Raw genomic sequence first — 8,657 nt, forward strand, 5'->3', positions numbered from 1 at the left:
TCCCCACCAACTAACCTCCTTCATATCTAACTGGCTAAATTCTTTATCTGCTAAAAGGGAACACAGTTTACACAGGTGTTGATATTGATAAGTCACAACTAAAAAGGAGGTTTCATTACGCAAAGCTATAAAATAACTTGTAAAAGAGTTAAAATGGGAACTGTAAACATTGGTTGCTATTGGTGATTGAGATTAGGGAGTCTTTATATTTTTATTTTATATACTCTTGTGTTCTCTGAAATAATCTAATGTGAATTCATTACTCTTGGGAGTAAATGGAAACAGATCAGATGAGCCAGGCCATGCAGGGCCCTGAATGCCAAGCAAACTCTTCTTTAGATATGCAAGCTCACATTGCCTGTTGGATGGGCTGCCTGAACACGCCCACAGCAGGCAGTGACAGGCTCCAGTTCAAGCATTCCTCACAGGACGGGGACCAGATGGGGTAAGATGTAGAGAGGAAGAGATAAGTCATTGGACTTAGGGCAAGTGAGAAGCATCTCGTGAGGCCCTTGTCTCACATCTCCAGAATCTCATTGGCCAGTGTCCCTTGGGCAGAAAGTCACAGGGCCTGACCAGCATCTTGATAAGCCTCTCTTGGTCATCAGGTTCCACCCCTGCTCCTGCAGACACCTCCTATCCATGGATAGGAGAGCATTCTCTGGTGCTCAGCACTCCCTGGAAAGCTCCTCTTTTTCTACTCACCACCTTCAACTAGAAGATGATGCTCAGGTAAGAGTTGGCTCAGAACTATCTTCTTTCAAAGGCAGTTTTGTTTCCTCCCTCTTAGTCCACATGGTCACGACTGCATCTTAGCGTGGAGTGTGCAAGGAGCCATGGGCACCCATGGAGAGTCCAGAGACATGAAGCTCCCTCAGGGAAGCCTTGGGTGCTGGTAGCTTAGGCTGTGAGGGACCCAGGTTCTTTCTGCTTCACAGACATTGTTTTCAAACCTGAATTGTTGTTAATAACTCAACTTGCACACATTAGCTTACTGTTCCATGGATTTGATTGTTTGTTTGTTATATGTTTGTATCTTTCTTGTTCCAAAATAAAATACAAGGCACAAACTTATGAGTAATTGAAGAGAGTTTAATAAAGGGACTATGTACAAAGGGGTGAGGAGAAGTAAGGGAAATTGATGAAGATGGAGAGGCCTCTAAAGATAAGTCATAATAGGGAGCTACTGCTGAAGAGTAAAGGGAAAGATAAGTTACCAGAACACAGCAAGGGCTATGGCTGTAGAGGTGGTTGTCATTTTGACCATAAGAAAGTCAACCAGACAGGGGCTATGTCCTTAGGTAGAGTAACACCAACACCACCATAGCCAATTCACAGCCTGACATCAGACAGCAGGGAGTTGAAACCTGCCCTCCTCCTGCCCTCCAACCAACTGCCAGTGTCTCTCCTTTCTTAGAGCAACCAGGAGACTGAGGGAAAGTCGTCCAGCAGTGAGTGAAAGAGGCCTGTCTCCCAGAATGCGGAGGAGGGTAGAGAAGCTGGAAATGAGATTTGATGTCAAATGAAGAAAACCCATCTCTTCTTATCGTCTCCCAATTGTTGGTTTTCCTGATGTCTCTCTCTCTCTCCCTCTCTCTCTCTTTGTTTGACTCTTTGCACCTCTCTATTGAGTGTCACTTTTTGAAATAATCTCTCACTATCATAAAAAATGCCTTAATAATAAAATGTAGTTTGTTTGGTGTGTGTTTTTTAAAGTGGGAGTACACTGTTAACCATAAGTACTTTATATTTATTACTAGAGACCTAGTGCACAAAAATTTGTGTCTCACAGTGGACCCATGCCAGAGGAAGTTGCAGCCTCAAACCGTTGCCCAGCGTGTGTCATAGTGACCAGTCATTCCCAGTCGTTCTGCTGTTAGGGTCAATTTGAATATTACCCTTTTATTATATAGAATTGAGGCCTGGTGCACGGGTGGGGGCCGACTGGTTTGCCCTGAAGGGTGTCCTTTATCAGAGTAGGGGTCCTGCTGGGCTGCCTGGCCAGCCTGGGTGAGGGACTGATGGCTGTTTTCAGTCTGACCAAGCTCCCTGGTGACCGAAGCTCCCAGCCTTTCCTTTTTTAATTTATTTTTTTATTTGCTCCAGCTCTGTAGCCATGGTGACTGGAAGCAGGTATTTGGGGTTTATTTACCTTCTATAATTGAAACTTTGTTGCCTTGAGAGGAGGCAGCAGCTGCCGGGAAGTTTGGCTTCTTCCATCGCTGGGGCAACAAGCCTCCTATTTGCTCCAGCTCCATGGCTGCTGGCCACCATCTTGGTTGGGTTAATTTGCATATAGTCACTCTGATTGGCTGGTGGGCATGGATTGGGGGCATAGCAAAGGTACAGTCAATTTGCATGTTTGTCTATTATTAGGTAAGATAACCCTGGGCTAGTTTTGTACCAATACTCCGTAATTCCTTGTGTGAGTTGCTTAGATTCTCTGTGTCTCATTTTTCTCATTTCTAAAATGGAAATAATAACACAAAACTCATGTAACTGCTGTGATAATTAAACAAGATAATGTTCTGAATGTCATCTGATATGTAATAACTGCTTGAAACTGGCTGCTATTATTCCAGACTAAAGCATATATATCCTACCCAATAAAAGAGAAACATGGTAATTGGTGTATGACCGCTACCCTTCCCATCGGCTAATCAGCGAGATATGCAAATTAACTGCCAGCCAAGATGGTGGCTAGCAGCCAGGCAGCTTGAAACTAACATGAGGCTTGCTTGCTTCAGTGACGGAGGACTCCAACGTTCCCCGTCTGCCCTGCCAGCCTCTGACCTGCAGTTTCCAGCCTCTGACCTGCAGTTTCAAACATTGTAACAAATATAGACACTAAACAAACCCCCAGAAACCAGCTTTCAGCCGCTGGGATCTCAGAGCTGGAGTTGATACAGAGTTTTGATTATAGAACTGAAACAAACCAGATACCTGCTTTCAGGAACTGAGGCCTAAGAGCTGGAGCCTCAGAGCTAAAGCTGGCCCAGAATAAAAAAGAAAAAGAAAAAAAGAAGCAGTTGGGAGCTTCAGTCACCCACCAGCCTGAAAACAGCCCTCAGCCCCTCCCCCAGACTGGCCAGGCACCCCAGTGGGGACCCCCACCCTGAAGGGTGTGTGACCAGCTGCAAACAGTCATCATCCCCTCATCTAGGCTGGCCAGGCACCACAGTGGGGACCCCCCCCCTGATCCAGGACATCCTTCAGGGCAAACCAGCCAGCCCCCACCCATGCACCAGGCCTCTATTCTATATAGTAAAAGGGTAATATGCCTCCAAGCACTGGGATCAGCGGAGCTGAGAGGTCTCCCGGCACCGGGATCAGCGTGACAGGGGGCAGCGCCCAAACCCCCTGATCGCCCTCCAGCTCTGTGTGTGACAGGGGGTGGGGCCACAACTTCCCTATCCACCCTGCTCTGTGTGTGACAGGGTGCAGTGCCCCAACCCCCCCCCCCCGCCCCCCAGGGGCCCTGCTCTGTGTGTGATGGGGTAGAGCCATAACCTCCCCATCGGCCCTGCCCTGAGTGTGAGAGTGGCGGTGCCCCAACCACCTGATCGGCCCTGCTCTGTGGGTGATAGAGGGCGGTGCCCCAACCCCCTGATCCACCCTGCCCTGAGTGGGACAGGGGGCGGTGCCCCAACTCCCCTATTGGCCCTGCTCTGTGCATGACAGGGGGTGGTGCCCCAACACCCCAATCGGCCCTACCCTGAGCCTGACCAGGGGCTGCACCTAGGGATTGGGCCTGCCCTCTGCCACCCCGGAGCAGGCCTAAGCCAGCAGGTTGTTATCTCCCGAGGAGTCCCAGACTGCGAGAGGGCACAGGCCAGGCTGAGGGACCCCCTTTCCCCCCAAGTGCACAAATTTTTGTGCACCGGGCCTCTAAGATATATATATATATTTTAATTTTAATTCTTTATTTTTTAAAGTATTACATATGTCTCCTTTTCCCCCCATTGACCTCTCCCCAGCCGCTCTGACCCTCACTTATATTTTTTAATATTCAAAAATATCCATTAACTTTATCCCATTCTTTTAATTTAAAAATGTCAAACATATACAAAAGTAGAGAGAATGTATTCCTGGGTACCCATTGTCCAACTTCAACAATCAACACATGGCCAGTGTTATTTCAACTATATACCCACCCACTTTCTCCCCATACTTGGATCATGTTGAAGCAAATTCTAGCCATCATATCATTTCACTCAGTATGTATTTAGAAAAATAAGATCTCTCTTAAGAGTTTATGAACATCTTTTAAAAAGGTAGGTTAACTAAAGCTCAGTGAAGTTAAGTAACATTCATGAAGTGACCCAGCTGGTAAGTGTATTAACTAAAATTCAAATATAGGACTGGCTTCCTCTACATTGTCATTTACTGACTGATATAAATATCCATGATCAGAAAGTTAGGCAGCAAAATTCTAAATTTCAAGAATAAATTTTAGCATTTTGGAATCTGAAGAAAAAAAAATCAGGCTAGAATAAAAGCACAGGCATTCAACACTGAGCAGTAATAGACCACAGATTAAGTTCCTTTGGATTTATTGTTTCTCTGGTTGAAAGGATTTATCTTGATCTTTGTAGTCATTAAGCATGAAGTAGGAAAGCAGGGCATCCATTGTTCTAATGTTGTGTATGGTGAATAACTGAAGCTCGTGTTTTTTCTCCAGCTTCCAGCACTAAAACAAACAACCTCAGCACCTGCTTGTGGTTTGTCAGACTTTCAAAAGGAAACACTATATTCTTAGCAAAGTGATTATTTAAAAAGGGAGAGTATGCCGGGAGAAGCTGCATGTAGGGAATTAAAATTGTAGTGTCCAGCACCATGAGAGCTTTTTAACAAATGTTAACTGATGGTGATGAAAATGACAGTAACCACAATGATGAGGTTGACACGTGACACATGAACCACATGAAGGAGCCGGAAAATGAGTCAGTTATTCATCTGGAAAATGCAACTTGCAGAGCAGCTTCCCAGGTTGCCTGAGGATAAGGCCAAACAGGTGGCATGTATATTGCAGGCTTGGGAACCAGCCAGAATTCTGATCCCCTACTACTAAATGTATGACCTTGAACACTTACTTATCATCTCAGTTTCTGCCTTTTTTTTTTTTTTTTTAATTCTCACATGCCTAGAGAGAGGAAGGGAGAGAAACAAAACAAAACAAAACAAAACATCGATGTGAGAAAGAAACACTGACTGGTTGGTTGCCTCCAGCATGATCGGGGTATGTACCCTGATCTTGAATTGAATTTGGGACCCTTCAGTCCTCCGGCTGACACTCTATCCACTGAGCCAAACTGGCCAGAGCCCAAGTTTGAGAAAATGAGGAAAATAAGATTGCTTTTCAGAAGCAAAGAAGAAGACTGTCATTCATGTACCCAGAGAAAGACTGGTCATTTAGGAGAGAGTAAACATTCCCAGTTCACCTGGCAACCTGAGGAGGACTAGCCTCCTGGCTTAAGTTTGCCAACAGGGAGAAATGAGCTGGCATTCAGCCTTCAAATATGCAAGTCCTGTGGCAGTGATGTCTCTCTGGATGGTTAGATTAGCATTTGGCTTCTATGCATTTTGGGTAGTCCAAGTCCGTCTCTCAGGCCCTGGTCACTCTGAGGCCTTTCATAAGAAAGAACAGATAAATCCAGACTTACCCTTAGACAGCATGCACACAAATTACCTAGCGGCCTTATTTAAATACCGATTTAGATCCTCTGGCCTGGGGTGGGGCCTGAGATGCTCCCAGGTGATGTTGAGTATCCTGGTCCCTAGACCACACTTTGAGTAACAAAACTACGGACAATGCACAACCACTTTCAGTAATACCTCTATTTTTAACAAGGATTCATCAATAATATATTTATTATCCTTTTTTCTTTTGGGGGTTATAAGTTTCCATTCCAGAACCTAATACTTGCTGCCCAAGCACTCCATATCTAGGGACTGGAGCAAGCCTTTGTTTTGTTCCCTTATACCCAGACAGAGGTCAGGATGGGGTAAAAATGGGGGTCTAAATCCCCTCCCCGACTAGTCCAGAGCAGGTCCAGCCACGGCACTGGCTAAACTGCTGTTTTAGCTAGGTATCCTGTCAGAGGTAGACTGAAGCTGAGAGGAAAAGGTGGTTGAACGTAAGCAGTCCAAAAGCAAAGCAGGGGGACTGACGGGAAATTGGCTGGGCGGGTGGGAAGAGAACCCACGGTGATGAAGAGATGGTGGTAGGTGATTTCTCTGGGGTTAGGACAGTGGTCGGCAAACTCATCAGTCAATAGAGCCAAATATCAACAGTACAACGATTGAAATTCCTTTTGAGAGCCAAATTTTTTAAACTTAAATTATATAGGTAGGTAAGTTGTTATTAACTTAATTAGGGTACTCCTAAGGCTTAGGAAGAGCCACACTCAAGGGGCCAAAGAACCACATGTGGCTCTCGAGCCGCAGTTTGCCGACCACGGGGTTAGGAGATCTCACCATATCATAATGGCATCACCATTCCTGTTACAGGAAAGGCTAGATTTGAATCTGAGGACACTTAGAAGTCTTATTCAGACTTGAATTTGCTGAAATAAGAGGCAGGCAGAGCTTGTGAAAGAATCTTATTTTTGAAAATTTTGATTTGCTCATCTGAAAAACAGAGAAAAATTAAAATAAATGGATTATTTGAAACTTAATTGTAGACAAGATTAAAACTCATCAATAATCTTTAGATGAGTGGTGTTACACAAGAATGATGTGCAACATGTCAGAAGAAAATTAAGTACCACTGCTTTAATGGTTAAAAAAATCTTGAAGTCTTGAAAACTTGTCCCTATTGTTTTCTCTTTCAAGGAAATCCTGTCATAATTCTTAAGTACTAAACACACTTGAATATCCCCCCTTTTTTTCCCTGTGTGCTAAGTGTCTTTTGAATTACAAAATTAAAACATTTTCATTTTTCGGAAAGTTTTACTTTTTCTCTATCCCACGAATAATATTTAAAGCTGTTCAAAGTTTAAATTATTACAATCAACAAGATAAAAGCTTATAATCTCTCAAAGTAAATCACTTCAAGAAAGAAAATTCTATTAAGCTAAGCCTATTATCGTTTGCTGCTACATAGTAACCAATAGGCACACAATGGCTTGGGGTCTAGCATACAACAAAGTACAGTTCTTCATCACATAGTCTGTGTGTGCGTGCGTGCGTGCGTGCGTGTGTGTGTGTGTGTGTATGTGTGTGTGTGTTAATCCTCACCCAAAGATATTTTTCCATTGACTTTTAGGGAGAATGGAAGAGAGAGGGAAAGACAAAGAAAAACACTGATGTGAGAATAACACATCCATTGGTTGCCTCCTGCATGAGTCCTGACCAGGGCCCGGGCCAGGGAGGAGCCTGCAATCAAGGTACATGCCCTTGACCAGAATTGAACCTGGGGCCCTTTGGTCCAGAGGCCGAGGCTCTATCTACTGAGCCAAACTGGCTAGGGCCATCACATAGTCTTGATTTTGATCTCAGCTAGATGTCTGACTTTGGTAAGCCACTTCATCACCATTAGCCTCATTTTGTTCTCTGCAAAATGAGGGATTAGACTAGTTCGTATCCAGTCCCAATGCTCGCTTGACTCAGTAGGAGAGTATACTTTTGATTCTGAGAGCATCAAAAAGTATTTGCCATTTTCCATACCACTGAATGTTCTCAAAGAAGTAAAGCAACTCACCCCCTCTGTCATAAGGCCAGAGCTAGGATTAAACTCCCAAGATGCTTGACTCCTCGCTAAGGATACTTTCTACAATATCATGCAGCCTAAATTCTATCTAAATGAATCTTCACCAGAATAAACCAAAATGAAAATGCACCCAAATAAGCCACAGAAGATGTTGGTATAACATAATTTCCTCTAAGGAAATTACTAGTATTATTTTTCTGGGTGGCTTGACACAAGTCATAACTGACTGATTATGGTCAGAGGTATGGTTTTAAATTATGCTACAGAACCACAAGAAAGCAGGACAAGTTTTCATATGTAGCCAAAATAGCTGGTTTCAAAATTACCCAGTACTCATCCTCTTGGTCTGTGAGTGATTTGAGGGCAGAGGTCATGCTTGGTAGAACTGAGTTGTTGTTAGCAAGCCAGGCATTGGGCAGCTGGGAAATCCTCCCACTAGTGCAGGGCTGTGGGGGCAGGGAGGGAGCAAAGGAGCAGATCTGCAGCATTTAGGAGAGAGGGGGGCACTCTCAGGAGCGCAAAGCAGGCTATGGAGAGAGATTTTACAATGGAACCTGAACAAGTGTCCATCCTCTGTGCAGGCAACATGAGTAAGGATGTCAGGTGTCCTCAACAGAAGTTCCATACAACTAGGGAATGTGGAAGGCAGTGGTGGTGAAAAACTATAGCACTCATCCTTTTTTAAAAATAAATACTATACCATGTCCCTCCCCACTCTTCTTCCTTTGAGAAATTCATAACATTATTATATACTTAGCATTAGTGTTTCTGAACATACTACTTGAAAATGGATATGCTAGATAGCGAGATTATTCACATATCTTCAAAAAAATTAATTTGAGAGAGAGAGGGATAGAGAGATAGAAACATCCATGAGCAAGAACCATTGATTGGCTACCTCCTGTATGCCCCCTACTGGGGATTGAACCTGCAATCCCGGGCATGT

This window comes from Myotis davidii, unplaced genomic scaffold (assembly GCF_000327345.1).
Source record: "Myotis davidii unplaced genomic scaffold, ASM32734v1 scaffold1891, whole genome shotgun sequence".
Lineage (NCBI taxonomy): Eukaryota > Metazoa > Chordata > Mammalia > Chiroptera > Vespertilionidae > Myotis > Myotis davidii.